Source organism: Varanus komodoensis, unplaced genomic scaffold (assembly GCF_004798865.1).
Source record: "Varanus komodoensis strain SLA01 unplaced genomic scaffold, ASM479886v1 scaffold15, whole genome shotgun sequence".
NCBI classification, from domain to species: Eukaryota; Metazoa; Chordata; class Lepidosauria; order Squamata; family Varanidae; genus Varanus; species Varanus komodoensis.
In genome coordinates, this window is record NW_025335440.1 from 21,210,500 (window position 1) to 21,230,948 (window position 20,449).

Here is a 20,449-nt window from a genome sequence, read left to right on the forward strand (position 1 = left end):
GTGACGGCCCCTGGGCGGGGCGCAGCACCCTCAGTCAGGGAGCAGCTTTGCGCTTCTTCGCATAGCCAATAAGGCGGCGGCCCTGCGCGAGCCGGGGCGGCCACAGCCTCCCACCAGCGCAGGGCGGAGCCAATCAGGGCAGAGGCTGTCGGCGCGACCGGGGCGGGGCCAGAGGCGCGCCGCTCCCTCTGTCTCCGCTGAAGGGCTCCTCCCTCTGGCCGGGGGGGGGGGGGCGCGAGGGGAGCAGACTTCGCCTGGGCAGCCGGCGCTGCTCCAGCCGGCGCGGACGGGGAGAGTGCGGGGCAGCCGCGGCCCCTCGGAGCGGGAGGGGCGCCGCCGCTTGCTGAGGTAATGCGGCGGCCGAAGGGGAGGGAGGGCGTGCGGGGAGTTGGGCGGGATTCGCCGCGGCTGCCTGGCGGAGCGGCGGTCGGGCTAGCTGCGGCGGGAGCAGCTGCCGCTCTGCCAGGGGCGCCGGGCGGCGGTTGGGACGCTCCCTGTGGCGGTTGGGGCAGGTGGCACCGTCGGGCTCGCTGCCTCGTTTCGCTTCCCTCCGCAGGCTGGTGGCTCCCGCTTTTTCCGTGGGGTTTACTCCCGAGTAAAGGCGCTCGCGGGAGTGGAGCAGGCTGCTCGGTTTTCCCTTGGACCTTCCTTCCTTCTTCCTCCTCCTTCGGTGCGTGGTCGTGGGAATAAGGTGTGGGAGGGAGCCGCCTGGCCCTTCCCTCCCCCGGCTGAGCCGAAATCGTTGTAGGCACTTCTCGTCGAGTTCAGGACGTTGGGTGTGGAGCTTCCCCCCGCACATATGTATCCTGTTTTTCTTGTAGAGGTGTGTGGAGCTGTAGTTTCTCACCAGGTCGTGAGGTGATCCTGTACAGAGAGAGCTTCGGACGTGGAGGGGACGATATCAGGGATATGGGCCTCTTCTCTTCCCCTTGGTATTTGGTGAGGAGTTGGGCATGTACTTACTAAAATGAAATAGGAAGACGTGCGTTTTGATCTTTATGGCCCTAGGTGTACTGTGGCCCTGTTGAATGCTTTGTATAATATCAAAGAGGTCAGGATCCCGATCTGCTTAAAGTCACATTACATGTTTAAATTAGTTATGCGATCTTTAATCCCACCTTTATAAAAGCAGCTCAAAAGATCAGAAATGTAAAAGATGTAACACAAAAGGAAAACAGATCTGGAGGGAGGAGGAAAAACAAATGCCGGCTGTGATTGCTTATTGACTGGAGAAATGCACTTGGTACTCAGAATGGCATTTTCCTTTAGTCAGCTTTTACATTTAAGGGGGGAAATATTAAATTATTTCAAGAATAGTGTAACAGTAGACCACTATTATCCCTGTCTTGTAGATTGGATGGGTGGGAGGTTGTCACCTAAAGAAGTGTGGCTGATACTTGAACCAGGGCTATCTAGAATGTAGTTTGTGCTCATCTTACTCTCATTTTTCAAGTAAAAATAATTGCAGGTAACACTGGTGTAGGCAGCTGTTTACACATTTACAATTTATTATCTCTGTTAAAAAGAGGTTCTGGAGCTCTAGCAAAAGTAGAGGACTTGATGTTTCTATACATTGAAATGATTGACTGCTCTACTCATCACATTTTTTCCTGCTAGATTTATTTTTTCTTAGCATGTATTTTTGGGAGTTCTGTGCTTTTATATCAGTGAGGGCTCTGTAGGTTTTGCACAAATGTTAGTAGTAGTATAGCGCTTCACTCACATTGACTGCAATAAATATGCCTTTGTATGTGTTTTTTATTATTGCGTTGCATTTATCTCTCATTTTAATCTTATGAGGAGCCTAAGGCAGTTTATGTAGCTCCATTTTATCCTCTAAGCAAGCCTCTGAGATCAGTTAGGCTGGGACTAAATAATTAACCCAAAGGCATCCAGTGACCCACAGCTATCCCAAGTTCCCAGTCCAACATTCTGACAACCATGTTACACTGGCTCTCAAAGAAATGAGAGGTAGGAGTATAAAGGGTAATTTTTGATAACTGGCAATAGAGTCATGACTGTGAAAAATGACAAAGTGTGAGGTGATCATATTGAGCATCCCTGAAAGGGGTATGGGTTTTGAATAGGAAAGGATTGATCCTGACATATCAGACACAGATTTTTTTTTTTTTTTTTGTTGCTACATATGATGGTAGAGACAGGATTTTTGCGAACCTGGCATTTTTTCCAGCTATGATGAATGGGACAGAATCTTCAGAATCCTGAATAACTTTAGGACTGCAATGCTTAGTTGATTAATCAAGATATACTTTTTATTATTCAAAAGGTTCAAATTAATTAGGCAACAAATCTAAAAAATATTAATGTAACTACAAGAGACATCTTTCACTTGTAGTCTTCTAATATGGTGTCATCTGTAATGGCTGGATACATCTAAAACCACAGTATGCCTCATTTTTCAGAATTATTTTAGTTGCATCCACTTTTCTGTAGATTTAACTGATTTGTTAATAAAGTCTAGGCAAAGATGCCTTTAATTGAATGCAGCTATATTAGCATCCTACTGAAATTTGTTTTCAGGTGTCTACCCAAGTATCCTTTCTGTTTTTGTCAGCTGTACAGCAAAGTGATGCTACAAGAAGATTAATCTTGATTTGGATGGAGGAAAATGGTAGTATGTCACCAAAGATCAATATCTGCGTTATGAGACAAAGTTGCATTGCATTTAATAGTGCCTCATTTCATCAATAAAGCACTTTTCAATGTAAAATCAAACTAGAATTAATATGTTGAAATGGGAAAACAAAAATAACTTGGAGAATGTGACAGAGGAGCTTGCTCTCTTTGTCTTTCTCTCCCTCCCTCTCTTTCTTGCTATATAGATAAAGGTAGATAGACATACAGCTAGTTTAAAAAAACAGAATAAAGCTTGAAATATCTTCATAGGGGAACAGAGACAATAGTCAAAGTAGTACTTAATTATGAGAAGCATACTCCTGTGGCTATATTACAGTGTGATCTTACAACATGTAGCTAAGCTCATGAGACCAATAACTTAATTATATAAGTCAGTATAACTGAAAGGTATTTTCAGAAATTGCTTAAAATAAGCTTCCAGTTAACCAACCTGTAGAAAATATTGTTTTTATGAAGACTTGTGTGTGGCAAGTTGTAATGAAATTATAAATATTCACCCGCCCAATTGTATAAAAAGAACACCAATTAACTTGTTTAAGTGGAAGGATTTAGGCACTGTGGCTGCCTTATATTTATTTTCATGTATTTTATCAGCAGAAATGATTCTTTATGAATATATGCTCAGCTTCTTATGAATAAATTAGATATTTTCCTTCTGCGATTTTTATGATACTCTATTTGGTCATAGGGCATTTAACATGGCACTTAAGGCTGGGGGAGCTTTTTAATGACTGTGCCCATTTTGTTATGTTTACTTTAGGGTCTGTTTACTGTTATATTTACTAGCCTGCCAAGACTCTAAGATCATCTGTGGAGGTTCTCCTTGAAAGAGGGGCCCTACTCTGTGATAGCACCCCAATTATGGAACCTGCTTCCCAGAGAGGTACACCTGGTACCAATGTTTTTTCTTTCCAGCATCAAGCCAAAAGCTTTTTATTCTCCCAGTTTTTAAATTGATAATGTATTTTAATTAGTTGCGGTAATTACTGACACTAAGGGGTTTATAACTATTTTATTGTTGTAATAATGGTTTTAATACATATTTTTGCCTTTTTTATGTAAACTGTCTTGAGATTTTGCAAAAATTTGATGGTATATAAGAAATTTTAAATAAATATTATAAGCCTATTTAAAAAATACTGAAAATACTTTTGAAAGACTGTCATTCTGTGTTGTCTAATTGATGGTTCAAGTTTCGGTTACCTGCACAACATTAAGCTGCTTTATATTGATTCAGACTAGTACATTTTTATTTTTATTTATACACCACAGGGTTGGGGAAACTTGTAGCCCTCCAGGTGTTTGTGATTGCCATTCCCATCAGCTCTAGCCATCATAGCCAGTTGACAGGGCTTCATTCCTGTGGGTTTTCAACAGTGTTTCATAGAATAAAGATTTCCCATGCTTGTCTTTAGACTGGCATGGGCAATATGTGGCCCTCTAGAAGTTGATAGACTGCTGTTCCTGTGAGCCAGCATGGCCCGTGGTGAGGGATGATGGAAGTTCAAGTTGAACAACTTCTGGACTGGAACTCCACCATCCTTTACCCATCCCGACTCATCTCAAAGAAAGGCCTTTCCCAGCATTGCTTCCTGATAATCCTTTCACAATCAGTTGGAGACTGACTCAGGGTCATAGGGTATGTAGTTTTACCACAGAGCTCTAGGGCTCTTGTTACTATTGTTTTAAATATAATCTGTTATTGGACATCAGCTGACTTAATTCAGTTTTCTTTAAAGAGGACCAGCATGTTAACACATCTGTTGAATGTGTGAAGGTGAATAATTTAGATTGTAAATTAGTTACGCTGCTGTGTGAAATAATGAGCCCTCTAAGCCAGGGGTCCCCGGCCTTTTGGGATCCATGGATGCATTTTGAGAAACTGCTGTGCATTTCTTATAATTCCATGCCATGTATTGGAAAAGGGAAAACTAAAACTTTTTTAGAAGTTGGGTGTGTGTGTGTGCTGTGTTGGTTCTCCCTCTTCTGTGCTTTTGTATTGCTTAATCATTTCCTTTCTGTGGTGGCTACTAGTTGGGAGTTGTGGGAAACCTGTTCTTGTAAATGTATGAGCTGAGTTCTTCTACCTGTGCATAAAGGTGGCAAACATTAGAACACACACACTCATTTTTGCTCATTACTGTTCAATATTGATCGAAAGCTTTGTTCAAATATTGCCATATGTTTATGACTATATTATGAATCAACCTAATTGATCCCCTATTCAGTTATGTAATATGCTATCTTCACATCCTTCTACCAAGTGAAGAGTGTGGTGCTACAAAATAATGTAGATAAGAATTTTGTATCAAAATGTTGGCCTTACCATGTTCAGATGGGCTATGTTACATTGCATTCATTGATTTTGCAATTGTGTATCTGTGGATCAGATTTTGTAACATACTGTTCATCTTTTCAGTTGTTCTTCTGGAGCACCCCCTATTGCACTTTGGCTTCTCTGTGTGATTTGCTCTGTTTCCTATTCTTTTTCTGTCCAAATGACAGAGGGGGCTGTTAATAGATGATAGTTTGGGTAATATTGTTGCCTGACTTTCTTTTGCCAACATCCAAGCTAAGTAGCACAGCTGTATTGCTCTGCCCACAGTAATGTAACTTATATCTTGTCACTCACCATCCACAAACTCCTGTAAAGACATCATCCTTGTCATTCTATCTGCATATGGTTGATGTTATTTAGGAAGAACTTTGTAGTCATATTAAGGGTTCAGTGGGTGGAGAGTAGATAATTTTGTTTTTAGGGTATGGTATCCACTTGAGGAATAATAATGACCTATCTTGGTAATGATGACTATGCCTGCTCTTCATGGAAATATGTTCTGTGCTTTCTTTCCCTATAATGTTGTGTTTTCTTTCCTCGTGATACATTAGTTAGATACAAAGATTGTTTTTACCTGTGCCTGGCATGCTAACAGTCAGACAGGAGGCTATGTATGTAGAGTGTACTTATAAGCAAATAGCAGAAACATTTCACATTTATCCTATAAAAATTGCTTGTTTCCCTCATTCCTGTATTTCTAAATGTGTGTATGTTCTATGTATACTTTGAGCAGTTTGATAAAGTGCATTCAAATGGACAAGATGTCTAACATCACACACACACTGCTGGAATCCTAGCTGGCGTTAATTGAACAAGAAAGGAGGACAACACAACAAAAATGTTAATCCCGTGCGCCAGTTCCAGGTTAGATATAAAAGGAATAAAAAATAAAACTGCTGATAAAGCTACTTTTTACAAATACAAGGTAATCCATACTTGGAATACAGTGTACGTTTCTTTTCACACTACAAAAATGGTATTGTATAGTTGAAGATGGTGCAGAAAGGGGAAATCAAAAATGATCAAGCTGAACAACTCCTCTGTGAAGAAAGGTTATACTAGCATTGCTTAGTCTAGGAAAATAGGCAAGAACAGTGAGAAAGGATAGAAGTGCACAGCATTATGTATAGTGTGGAGAAGGTAGATAGGGAGACATTTATCTTGTTTCATAGCACTGGAAGCTGGGATCATCCCATGAAACTGAATGGTATAAAATTCAGTACAGATTAAAAGGAAGTCCTTGCCACAGTGCGTATTTAAACTATGGAATTCAGCACCTCTTGATGTAGTGATGGCTACCAATTTAGACAGCTTTAAAGGGCAATTGGTCAAATTCATGGAGAAGAAGCCTGTCAATGGTTAAGAGTCATAATGGCAAGATGCTACCACCAGAGGCAGTGTGCACACTAGTGGTTGGGGGAAATGAGAGAAAGAGTGGTATCCTACTTATTTATTTATTTATTAAAACATTTCTATGCCGCCCCTTGCCGAAGCCTTGGGGCGGCTCACAACATCTAATAAAATACACAATATGGGCTTCCCACAAACAAAGCTGGTTCACTATGAACAGAATGTTGAACTAGAAAGGCTTTAGGTATGATTCATCATGGCCCTTATATTTTTATGTATAGCTATTGTTGTTCATCGCGAAGTCATGTCCGACTCATTGCGACCCCAAGGACAACACTCCTCCAGGCCTTCCTGTCCTCCACCATCTCCCGGAGTCCACCTAAGCTCACACCAACTGCCTCAGTGACTCCATCTAGCCACCTCATTCTCTGCCGTCCCCTTCTTTTTTTGCCATCTATTGTTCCCAGCATTAGACTCCTCTCCAGGGAGTCCTTCCTTCTCATTAGGTGGCCAAAGTATTTGCGTTTCATCTTCAGGATCTGGCCTTCTAAAGAGCAGTCAGGGTTGATCTCCTCTAGGACTGACCGGTTTGATCGCCTTGCGGTACAAGGGACTCGCAGGAGTCTCCTCCAGCACCACAATTCAAAGGCCTCAATCCTTTTGCGCTCAGCCTTCCTTATGGTCCAGCTTTCACAGCCATACATTGCAACAGGGAAACCATAGCCTTGACTATACGCACTTTTGTTGGCAGGGTGATGTCTCTGCTTTTTAGTATGCTGTCTAGATTTGCCATAGCTTTCCTTCCCAGGAGCAAGAGTCTTTTAATTTCTTGGCTGCAGTCCTCGTCTGCGGTGATCTTGGAGCCCAGGAAAATAAAATCTGTCATTACCTCCATTTCTTCCCCATCTATTTGCCAGGAAGTGAGAGGACCGGATGCCATGATCTTAGTTTTCTTAATGTTGAGTTTCAAGCCAACTTTTGTGCTCTCCTCCTTCACCTGCATCAAGAGGCTCTTTAGTTCCTCTTCAATTTCTGCCATGAGAGTGGTATCTGCATATCTGAGGTTGTTGATATTTTTCCCAGCAATCTTAATTCCAACTGGTGATTCATCTAGCTCCGCCTTTCTTATGATGTGCTCTGCATATAAGTTAAATAGACAGGGCGACAGTATACAGCCGAACTCCTTTTTCAATTTTGAACCAATCAGTGGTTCTGTGTCCAGTTCTCACTGTTGCTTCTTGACCCACATATAGGTTTCTCAAGAGACAAAGAAGATGGTCTGGTACTCCCATCTCCTTAAGAACTTGCCACAATTTGTTGTGATCCACACAATCAAAGGCTTTAGCATAGTCAATGAAGCAGAAGTGGATGTTTTTCTGGAACTCCCTAGCTTTCTCCATGATCCAGTATATGTTGGCAATTTGATCTCTAGTTCCTCTCCGTCTTCAAAATCCTGCCTGTACTTCTGGTAGTTCTCGGTCCACATACTGTAGGAGCCTTGCTTGTAGGATTTTGAGCATAACTTTGCTAGCATATGAAATGAGTGCAATAGTGCGGTAGTTTGAACATTCTTTGGCAGTGCCCTTCTTTGGGATTGGAATGTAAACTGACCTTTTCCAATCCTGTGGCCACTGTTGAGTTTTCCAAATTTGCTGGCATATTGAGTGTAGCACTTTAACTGCATCGTCTTTTAGGATTTTGAATAGCTCAGCTGGAATACTGTCACCTCCACTAGCTTTGTTGTTGCTCAGATTTCCTAAGGCCCATTTGACTTCACATTCTAGGATGTCTGGCTCGAGGTCAGTGACCACCCCATCGTGGTTATCAGGGACGTTAAGCTCTTTCTTTTATGGTTCTTCTGTGTAATCTTGCCACCTCTTCTTAATCTCTTCTGCCTCTGTTAGGTCCCTGCCATTTTGGTCCTTTATCATGCCCATCTTTGCATGAAATGTTCCCTTCATATCTCCAATTTTCTTGAAGAGATCTCTGGTCCTCCCTATTCTATTGTTTTCTTCTGTTTCATTGCACTGTTCATTTAAGAAGGCATTCTTATCTCTTCTAGCTATTCTCTGGAATTCTGCATTCAATTGTTTGTATCTTTCTTTTTCTCCCTTCCTTTCGCTTCCCTTCTTTCCTCAGCTATTTGTAAAGCTTCCTCAGACAGCCATTTTGCTTTCTTGCATTTCTTTTTCTTTGGGATGGTTTTAGTTGCTGCCTCTTGTACAGTGTTACGAACTTCCGTCCATAGTTCTTCAGGCACTCTGTCTATCAGATCTAATTCCTTAAATCTATTTGTCACCTCTACTGTATATTCATCAGGGATATGATTTAGGTCATACCTGAGTGGCCTAGTGCTTTTCCCTACTTTCTTCAACTTAAGCCTAAATTTTGCAACCAGAAGCTCATGATCTGAGCCACAGTCAGCTCCTGGTCTAGTTTTTACTGACTGTATAGAGCTTCTCCATCTTTTGCTGCAGAGCATATAGTCAAACTGATTTCTGTGTTGACCGTCTGGTGATGTCCATGTGTAGAGTCGTCTGTTGGGTTGTTGGAAAAGAGTGTTTACTATGATCATCGTATTCTCTTGACAAAATTATACCAGCCTGTGCCCTGCTTCATTTTGTACTCCAAGGCCAAACTTGCCTGTTATTCCAGTTATCTTTTGGCTTCCTACTTTAGCATTCTAATCCCCCATGATGATAAGGACATCATTTTTGGGTGTTAATTCTAGAAGGTGTTGTAGGCCTTCATAGAACTGGTCAACTTCAGCCTCTTCAGCACCAGTGGTTGGGACATAGACTTGGACTATTGTGATGTTGAATAGTTTGCCCTGGATTCGAACTGAGATCATTCTGTCATTTTGGAGATTGTATCCCAATACTGCTTTTCCTACTCTTTTATTGACTATGAAGGCTACTCCATTTCTTCTGAGGGATTCTTGCCTGCAGTAGTATACCTGATGGTCATCTGAATTAAATTCACCCATTCCTGTCCATTTTAGTTCACTGATTCCTAAGATGTCGATGTTCAGTCTTGTCATCTCTTGTTTGACCACATCCAGCTTGCCTTGATTCATGGATCTTACATTCCAGGTTCCTATGGAGTATAGATCTTTGCAGCATCGGACTCTTCTTTCACCACCAGATACATCAGCAACTGAGTGTCCTTTCAGCTTTGACCCAGTCGCTTCATTCTTTCTGGTGCTACTAGTACTAGCCCTCCGCTCTTCCCCAGTAGCATATTGGACACCTTCCAACCTGAGGGGCTCATCTTCCGGCATCATATCTTTTTGCCTTTTGGTACTGTCCATGGGGTTTTCATGGCAAAGATACTGGAGAGGGTTGCCATTTCCTTCTCCAGTGGATCACTTTTGTCAGAACTCTCTGCTATGACCTGTCTGTCTTGGGTGACCCTGCATGGCATAGCTCATAGCTTCATTGAGCTACGCAAGCCCCTTCGCCACGACAAGGCAGTGATCCATGAAGGAGATAGCTATAGTAAGAAAGAATATACAATTTCCATCCTGTTTATCTAAACTGGGAAAGCATTTAGAAGCCAGTTCTTCTAGTTTTATTGCATGGGTGTGCCTTGGTATACTGCAAGAAGAGATAACTTGTAATTATAATATATTAAAATAACCAAGAATGGAATTAATATTGCTTATAACCATGTTCTGAAAAGATGTTCCTGAAATAAGAGCAGGAATATTTAACATACTCTTGCAGGATAGCTTAAGGTAATTGCAGTGATCATTTGTTTAAAAGCGAAGCAGTTTGCACTGTTCACAGAATGAAACACAGGTCGACCTCTCCTCAGTGGTGTTAGAAAAATGCAACCAGATGCCACTAGAAGATTTCACTGTCCTAGGATTCTAATATGATGTGCTTTAAGTTAACAATTGTATGATTATACCTGACACTTCACAAAACAGGTAAAGGGGTTGTTTTTTATTTATAGCTCTGAGTAAACTACTGTATTTACTTCTGTCAAAAACCCATCTGTAAATGATACTAGCTGCACTTTTTAACAGTTTCCCTAGTATCTAGTGTCTTGGAAAAAGTGGAGAACACTGACAAATTTAAGGCTGCTCTTGAAATCTCATTTGCAAGTCACTTTCTCAAGCAGAGATATTCCTGTGTCGGTGCTTTCACTTGACAACTTGCCTTTGGACAGCTGTCAAGTGAAAGCAAAGTAAATTGCTTGAAGCCAGACTTTGTCAATACCCATGAATGAGTCCCACTTTGAAGCACACAACTACAAGGACATTAACTAAACGAACCTTCAGTTTTTGGGTGGTTAAACATGGGTAGCTATACAACTCCAAACTCCAATTTCTCAACTTAAAAAAAAACCAAGAACATATTTGTGTACACTTCTTGGCGCTGTGTGTGCACGCATGTGTGTATGAGAGAGAGAAAAAGAGAGAACAAAACAGAACAGTGACAGACTCTCCAGTGTGCTGCTTGGGCACTTTAGAAGGATTGTTGCTTTGTATATTGTGGGGAAAAGAGGTCTCAGTGACAGCAGATTGCATTGCTGTTGTAAATAGTTTCTGCTATACAGGTCCGTGGGATACCTGCAGAAGCACTGAGGGGGAAAGAATGAGGGCATAAGCCACAGTGATCCCAATCATCTGGCAGGCACTACAGTATGCAGGTTGGGATGCCCTGTCATGTGAAATCACCCAGGATCTTGGAACCTGATTATCCTATTTAGGGATAAGGGGCATATACATAGATATATAACATATCCTTTTAATAAATCTTATCTAATCTTTAGAGTAATGTGAGAACTGAAAAATGTGTTCTGTAATTTTTTGTGAACTAACTTTAACAGGTATTGTGCTTCAGTTCATGTACAATGATCTGGAACTCAAATCCAGTATTCACCTGGGTAAACAGTATACCTTCTGAAGGCCCCTCTGGCTTGACATATTTTGTTTATTTTTGTTCTCGGAAAATCTGGTTTACATAGGGTATTTAATATGCAAAGTTCTGCCATAGGAGTATTTGTGTGTGGAACAGTCTTTGTTCAGTCTATGAATTTGCGGCTCATCACAGATGTTGGGCAAATAACATGGTTTGCAAAGATAAGCATGGTTTAATGAGGTGTCTAAATTGACAGGTCCTGATTTTAAGAACTAAGAAGAACTTAGCTTGGTCAGACCAAAGGCTGATCTAGTTCAGCATTCTGTTTCCATAGAAGCCAGTCATATGCCTCTGGGAAGCCCAATAGAAGGGCATGAATACAGTGGCACTCTCCTGCTTATGTTCTCTAGCAACTGGTAACCAAACAATGCTGCATCAAACACTGAAAATAACACATAGTTGTCATAATTAGCATCCAGTGATAGCTATATCCTTCATTAATTTGTCTAATCCCCTTTTAAAGTTCTCAGAGCTGATGTTACCACTTCTTTTAACAAAGTCCATAGTTTGACTATGTGCTTTCTAGCCATTCAGTGTCATGGATGACCTCAGGATCTAGTCTTACAAAAGAATTACTTACACCAAGTATAATTTTATGTAACTTCATCTTGTTTCTTTACTTGCCTTTTTCTAATCTGAAAACCCCCGGGGTTTAACTCATAGGGGAACTTCTCCAGCCCTTTTATCATTTTATTGTCTTTTTTGGTAGTACAATATCCTTTTTGAGGTATAGTGCCCAGAATTATGCCCAGTATTCCAAGTATAGTCATAGCATGGATTTGTATAAGGAGATATTGACAGTTTTATTTTGGATTCCTTTCTTGTTGGGTCCCAACATGGAGGGTTCCCTCCCCACCTCGCAACAAAGGCCACACACTGGCTTGCCATTTTCATCTAGCAATGCACAGCATTAAAATCCCATTACTGGTTAAACATCATCACTGTGTATGTGAAGTTATTGGCTACATTGTACCACATTTGCTATTCCTCCAGTTTGGAGAGATCCCTTTGGAGCTATTTGCTATTCCAATTTGTTATTTTTGACTTCGCATTTGCAAGGAAACACTCTCCATTCTGCTGTAGCTATCGGTTCCCTCAGTGTCTCTTTTTAGGATACAAGATCAAAAGTCCACCAATCCACGTTACTGAAAATTTTATGTTCATGTACAAAGATAACTATAGGAAAACCTCATTCTGTAGACCTTTATGTTAACCTGCAGCCTGATCTATCCAGCTTTCAAGCACACCAAAAAGTTCCACAATCATGGCATGTCTCCTGCATTTTGTTTGCCCCATATACTGACATTCTCTCTTGCAATTTGAAATTGAGTTCAATGTCATTCCATGGTTATCCCTTTGTATACTGTTACCTTGGCACCACAAACTTGAATCAGGTTATCAAGGACATCTGATGTCCTTACCACTTTCTCTCAAATTTCCTGGGCATCCAACAACAAGGGAGCCAAGATGTGTACATGCACGCACGCGCGCGCACACACACACACACACACACACACACACTTTATCAATGCAAAACTTATTTTCAGGATAGATTGAAATAATTTGAAGATGCAGTCTTTAATTAGCTGTTTCAGAAGATGTGCAAGACAGTCTATTAGAGAATGGAAAGCTTCTTTCAGAAAATAGAAATCATACCCAAATGAGGAAAACAAAAGGAAGCACAAGCAGACAATAAGAGCTGCAAGTAGACATTTTGAGGAGCCAGTCACTGACAACATCAAGACCAACATTAAAGATTTTTTAGAATGTATCAGAAATATGAAACCTGCTAGAGAGGAACTTGGACCATTGGATTATGAAGGAATTAAAGGAGCACAAAAGGAGGATAAGGCGACTGCAGAGAAAGCAATTTAATTCTTTTCATCTGTCTTCACAGCATAGGATACAGCACAAATAACCTGTCCCTGCATTTGGGTAGTCAGGAAGGCAGTCTGAGGAATTAAGGTAATAAAGGATCACAGTCTCAACTTATTGACAAACTGATGGTTAATGAATTACCAGGCCCAGATGGTATCCATCCTAGAGTTCTTCAAGACTTCCTATATGAAATTGAAGACCTTCTTACAAAAATATGTTTCAGGTCAAGAAGTGGTGGTGGCCACTAATTTGGATAGCTGTAAAAGGGGAATGGATGCATTCATGGAGGAGAAGGCTACCAGTGATTACTAGTACTGATGGCCATATGCTACCTCCAATTTGAGAGATGGTATACCTTGTGAGGGAACTTGGGCAGCAGAGAGCTGGCTTGCCACTGGAGTCAATCGACCATTGGCTTTTCTTACGTTCTAACCTTTGGCCAGTGTTAGAAGAAAATTAAATCTTAGGGGGGAAAATCTCCAGGAGCATTTCCAACAGCAGATGTGGGGTAGAGAAGAATACAGTACCCTTATGTTGCTAGCTAACTTCCTTTAGAGTTGGGTAAGTGATACTTAAATATATTATAGGCAGCAAGATCATACAGCTAGATGAATGTCTGAGAGCAAAGATTCTTTCCAGCACCATCCAATTATAACCTTGAGCTCAGTTTCATGTGGTCTGTGTGTAGTGGATCATACCACATGCAGGAAATCTTGAGAGAATAGGATGTCTCTGTGTAAGTCCATTCCATGGTACACATTTTGTGATGAAATTAAGGAACCCTTCCACAGGATGTTCTGTAAGCATTTGTGCCAGTTGAATTCCTGCTTTCAATGTATGGCTGTGAAAGGGGGCTTGGGTTAGGCATATGGATCATATGTCTGCTGGTGAGTCTGCTGGAACCCTATCATCTGTCTCCTGGTAATCTTTGGGTTAGCAGGTGATAAGAATTGGTGGAGTTTTTAATGCATTTTTTATTTAAATCAACTTTTAGAAATAATTTAAAAATAATTATTTTTTGTTGTTTTTAAGTCAGTACACCTTTCAAAAAGGTGAACAACTTAAAATATGCAGTATGCTATGATTTACCCTTTTGCCTTTGGAGAAAAACCATGGGTGAATGTGATATCTGAATTGAATTACAGATACCACTCCTGGTTGTTGTTGTTGTTTGTCCCCATGGAACAACATGGCTACTATCTATTTTTAGTAGCCATGTTGTTTAGTAGCCATGTGATCTAGTATTGTTACTAATGAGAGCTAAATAAACTACTCTGATACTCATAGCATGCGTGTTACTGTACTGATAAAGCATAAGGATTGTAAATATCTAGAATGCTGCTAATGAAAAGGAAATAAATGGAAAACAAGACTAGTAGGCAGTGTTAACAAGACAGCAAATGATTCCTGCATGAGTATTGTATGTGGAGGCTAAGCCTGCATTGGTTTAAAAATCTGAATTATTAGAAAGCTCTTTCTATCAGTTCAGTATATAGCCTGCAGAGAAGTACAGTCATATTTGTTATATGTAATGTCATACTCTGGAATGTTGAACTGACCTGGCTTTTACACTTGGAACAGTTAAATCCTCCCTCCCTCCCTCCCTCCCTCCCTCCCTCCCTGTGTGTGTGTGTGTGTGTGCGCGCGTACACAACATAGTTTGACTTGCGTCAGTTTTTACTTGCTAGTTGTTTTTATCATATTCAGACCTTTCTTTGGCCCTGGTCTATAAAGGTAAGTCAGATAGGTGCACAATGTAATTAAGCAGGGAACCTAATTTCATTTTGAGCATTAAAGTCTTCTTACCAAGGGAATATTAAACTTTTTAAAAATGGTCTTATTCAAGAAATAGACTTTGTTCCCTTAAAAAAGAACTACGTCTGGAGCCCTAAATTGTAATATTTAGGAGGGAATACAATAGGATGGAATATTAATGGAAACTTGAAGCTTTCTTCCTGCTAAAGATGATTTAGGCACCAAATATGTAGAGCTTTCAAGTCTTAACAAGCCTTGACATAATAAAATTTCTAAGATATGGATTAATTTAGTTACTAAATTAAAAGTGTCTATGATTATACTGCAAAAACACCATTGAGCATTACTTTGTTACAGGGAAACGTGTTTCATGCACTTGTTGGCCCTTGTTTGGCTGACATTTAGAGCAGCATGAAAAGAATTTTATACTTTTCTGCTTCATGCTGACAGTTATGATTAGCATGATACAACATATATAACTCCTTTGCTATTTATGTAAGAAATATTTTAATTTCTGTCTTCAACCTGTAATTAAATTTTTTTTTGCATCCCTTTGGTTGGATTTAGATGTGAAGACCCTGAAAACTGGAAAAAAATAGGAAGGCCCATTTTTTCATACATTTTGTCCTCCCAAGAATAAAAACATTGTTAGAAAACAACACCTGCTTCCTTCCCCCCACTCTTTTTCTGGGTTTTCCGTCTTGGTTTTTTGGTTGTTTTATTTTTTTTTTCCTAGATTGTCACATTCTTGTTCAGTTCAAAGTCTCCATTCACTTGTATATCCCATTATTTTGCTTAATTTGATTTTTGTACTCTGTTTTGTATGGATTTTAACAGGATATATTACTTGTGGTATAATGCTAAGCTACCAGCAACTCAAACCCAATAGCCTGTGTTGGTACCTATTGATTTTAACCTGGAAATTAAGAGTGTAGTCCTATACATGTTTACACAGAAACTTCTACAACTCCCAGCAAGGTCGTCTACCTGTTTGCCTTGCTGTTTCTCATTCCCAGCCTCTAGCCTTGCTGTTACTCTCTTCTACCCCTCTTGCTCACTGTTTCTTTCTCTCTCTTAGCTTTTAACTTCACTATTTCTCTTCCAACTACCAACTGTTTGGCTCACTTTTGTGCCTGTGCTAATGACTGTTAATTTTGATATTTCGGTCAAAAAGTAAAGGACCCTGAAATGGGAGGTGTCCCCACTTGATGCTGGGGAAGGGAAAACTATTAGGAACCATTAACTTGAATCCTAAAAAATGAATGGAAGAAAGTGTATTCAAGGGAATTACCTTTCCTCCCACTCCAGATCTCTGCATGCTTTGAAAAGAGAGAGGGGGTCAGTGGACCATCCTAAACAGTGTGATAGACAAAATTAGATGGAGGCACACGCTTTTAGTTAGGATATTGGGACAATAAAATGACATTTACAGTGCTAATCTACAAGTGACTGTACTTCCGACAATGATACTGAAGTTTTTAGATGGTGATTCAGGTCTGCTTTGTACAGTGGTGTTCATTGTGAGATATATACTGTTGTTGGAAATACAGCCTGACTGAACATTTCTTTTGTAAAAATGGGACCATTTTATGTACAATGGAAGCAGGTTTGAGTGTGCTTCTATGTGCCCAATCATCAGGGAGTTGAAGCCAGTTCTGTATCTTTGTCAGGTGTACCAGTATAATGTATGCGATTGTGAATATATTGGTCAAATTCACACTTGCTATTTTTACGGCTTACACTTGAAACACCTTGAACACATGACTAAAATGTTATGTGTGGAGTAGGTTTGAGCAGCAACGCTTTTTAAAGCAAGGTAATTTGCTTCTGTATTCTGTTGAGCTTTATAATTGGGACGTAACTAGGATTGGGACAAACCCTTTTAGATCTGTCCCTGTAGCGTCCATAGAGTTTTCCTCATGCTTGGCCTGGTCCTGCAAAGTGAGCTGTGCCAAGAGGAAGTCCATGAATGCTTGTGGACCCCCATTGTGCCATCGGCAAACTTCCTTGTCAGGGGTGGCTGCAGAATGTGGAAAAGGGGTGCTGCAAGTGGGCGTGCCAACCAGTCTTCCCCAGTTGTTGGTGCTGGTGGTGGCAGTGGTGCACTGTAAAATGGCACTGCTTGCCCAGTGTATGAGGCTCAATTTCTGGCAAGCACTCCACAAATGCAGGGTGCACTTGCCAGGAACTCAAACTCTGGGCCATTGCAAAGCAGACTGGAATCCAGCATGCTGTGCCCAGCAAATCCAACTGATTCCCACCCCCAGATGGATGCCTTGCACATCCTCAGGCATTAGCCCAAATTATTCATCATTAAATGCAAGATAGGCTTTTGAATTATTAGCAGTAATAGTATAGTGTTTTCAGTATGATGTGGTGACTTGCCTAATACACAAATCCTGATCCTGGGGATTCGGACTAATGTCTAGTTTAGCTGGATTTGCTGATGCCAGCACAGTGTTCATAATGTGGAGAAGGATGCTTTTGAAAGACTAAGCAGCTCAAAAGGTGCTTTAACTATTTCTTGACAATAACTTACTAAATGGTATTTTTGCTTCTGCTATGGTTTTAAACTGACCTGGTTTCAAACACATCATGGTTTAAATGAGAACCATGACATGGTTTAAATGAAAAGAAGTGGTACCCCACTAGCCATGTTCCTTGATGAACTTCCTTTGGGAAGAGAAGTTGTGGGTCAGGATGAACATGGCTGCTTGAAAGAGCTCAGTGTGGCCTTCATACAGTGGTGCCCAGCCCAGCAGCTGTCCTCCCCAGTGGTCTGTTCCTTGGGAAGGGAAATGGAAACTTGTCTAGAGTGAGTCAGGCGGCAGAATGGGAAGGCAGAGTCAATACATTGATTGTAGAAGCAACATTGGAAAAGGATCATTCCTATCAGTTTGCCTGATCTAAAAGCTAGTAGGAGGTGAGAGTTAAAGTGAAGATTGAAGAATGGGCATAGAGGGGCAAGGAGTAAATGCTGCTTCCCTATTTATTTCATGAACCATATTTATATAGCCAACCATTGCTACATGTTGTCTGGGTGGCTTGCAGAACTGAAGAAATATACTAAAACAATACTGATGCAACAGAATGAAACCAAAGAAAAACCCACCTACTCTTTTTTTCAGTAAAGAACTAGCAACTCCACCCTCAAAAGTTTTTTTTTAAAACTATTATTTAGGTCTGGGAAAATAAACAGGTCTACATCTAGCATCAGAAAAATGATAAAGAAAGTGCCATGCAAGCTTCTTTGAGCAGGCTGTTGTGCAGCAGGAATGTCACTGATGACAGCAGCCTCAGAGTTGGGTCTCTGATAATCTTAAGATTCTGATCTCAGACCATTAAGGGCTTTTTGGAAATGGACTGGGAGCTTGTACTGATGATAAATCACCAGTGTCGTATGAGCAAAAGTTCCACTGCATAATAATGTGGTCCTGTTTTCAGTTTCAGTTGACACTTTTCAATTACAGTTTTTGGGCCATTTTTAAAGGCAGGCCCATGTACAATGCTTTGCAATAGTATAAATGTGAAACTCTCAGGATATGAGTAATCAGGACCAAGCTACCAACACCCAAGTATGCTTATAGATGGTGTATCAGCCAAAACTGATTAAAAGGTACATTGAGTCTCCATGAAAATAATAGGTCAATATCTGCCAGAATGAAAATCTGATCTATTAGTAGTGTTTTGTTAACTGCTCCCAGAAAGGGATGAATACCACTTAATGTTGGTGGCTGCTTTGAAAAAAGAAAAAAGGGTGTTTGGAGAGCATTAATTGCCTTCCAGAGTATGGTTTTGCCTTAGGTTAACAGAGCTGTTGCACTTCTGTTACTTTCTGATTAGCTTCCTACCTCTTTCCTTGCTTGTTAAATGAACCAAATTTGATAAAATTGTATTTTCTGTCTAAACTGAAATGATTTTCCATCTTGTCTTCCCCTTCTCTAGTACTCTTTTCTTCTTGCATGATCTTTTTATGTCATTTCATATCAAGCTTCAACCAGGGCTGTGCTTTTAAAAAAATCTGCCCCCAGACAATCCAATTTTGTGAAGCAAAGCTGAATCCAGTGACCTGGACAACTTATGTAAATAGCAAATACATAATTTATTTAGCATCCTATAAATTTTTATTCTTTTGCATAATTCTAGTTTGCGAGCTGTAATGAGGGACCCCATTCCCAGTTAGTTAAAATCATGATGGGCTACCCATTTTTACTTCAGTGATCTCAGTAGATTTTACCCATTCTTTTTAAAGCCTATCTTTATAACCCTCAGGGCTAGAAGTCTGTGTGTGTGCATGCAAGAAAAATGAGTGGCAGAAATGTTTGGAACTGCCAGAGATTGTTAGCATGGCCTCAGGACTGGGAAGATTATATAACATCTTAAAATATAGTCACAATATGTATTGCTACATACATTGCAACAGTATATATTTTTGCTTCCTCTGGTATACCATATCTCCAGCTGTTCTCGCAAGAGCCCATTTGGTCATAAAGTCCTGCTGCTCAAGGCCAGTTCAGTAACTATAAGTAGCTTCTTGATCTAGAATATATTTTTGGATGAGCAAACGGATTGGTATATATGACCAAAACCTGTCAAAAGAAAGGTTGAAAGAAAAGAACTTACTCAGCAAGAGGTAGAAAGACTGAGAACAGTCAGAACAATAGTAAAAGAACCAGAGGATCTCATCCAAAAGGAAGATAAGTATTTGGCACTTACTTTGAGGGAACTTCATTTTTCATTTAACAGCTCACCAGTTCACAATTGTCAAGTGTGCACAAAGCACTTGACAACTGTATGAAGCCTTAGCTGGTCAGTGTCCATGGATGTATTCTACTGCATTTCCACAGTGGACAATAAGGAGGACATCGGCCAGGCAGGTTTCTACATTTTAGGCAGCTGTAGGTGTGTATATGCAAAGGACAATCCCTCCCCTCCACACACATACTTATGAATGGAATTGTGCATGACTTTTATTTTAAAGGTGTAACAAACCAGTGGCAAACTTTAAAATGCCACTTGGCCATTCGTAGAATGGCTTTTACTGGTGGTGGCATGGTGGTCTGAGAAAAAACTGCAAACAAAATGGCAATTGTGATTGGAGGAGGGAGGGTGAGACAGGATTGGTCCTGCCATGCAGGGCAGTGGAACAGAGGAACAGAGGGGGAGAACAACCTATGGTAAGCCCAATTGTCTATTGGGCACATTGTGCGTCATTTCATGTGCTGTTACCCTGCATAGCTGTATGGGTAGGTTGCTGTCTTGTAAAAATTCACCCGCTGTCTGAAGATGGATTTTGCAGACTTCCATGTTTGGTCTCTGGTTGTGCTATAGCTCTTAATTTACATGTAGGATCTGGGACAAAAATTAATGGCTGGCAACCACTTTTGGAAACCTTTAGTGTTGAAATTGCCACTTAAGATCCCAACTCTGAAACTCAAAGGGTCATTGTTGGCAAAGTGGTAGTTTTAAATGGTATTCTAGGTAACAAAATAATTGAAGCCAAATTAGGTAGCATTATCTAAGAGATGGGGCATATGCACCC

At 40.6% G+C, this 20,449-nt stretch overlaps 1 protein-coding gene across 2 annotated transcripts in view; it reads left to right on the plus strand.

Annotated features, from left to right (window-relative positions):
* Nucleotides 1-247: 247 nt before the first annotated feature.
* Nucleotides 248-20,449, plus strand: part of MPP7 (MAGUK p55 scaffold protein 7) — a 97,846-nt gene continuing 77,644 nt past the window's right edge. The window contains exon 1 of one of the 2 annotated variants that reach the window (XM_044424684.1): nucleotides 248-348. The gene's annotated coding sequence lies outside the window, so the exon portion shown is untranslated. Of the gene's footprint in view, nucleotides 349-554; nucleotides 671-20,449 lie in introns of those variants that run through there. The other variant, XM_044424685.1, reaches the window with a different exon arrangement.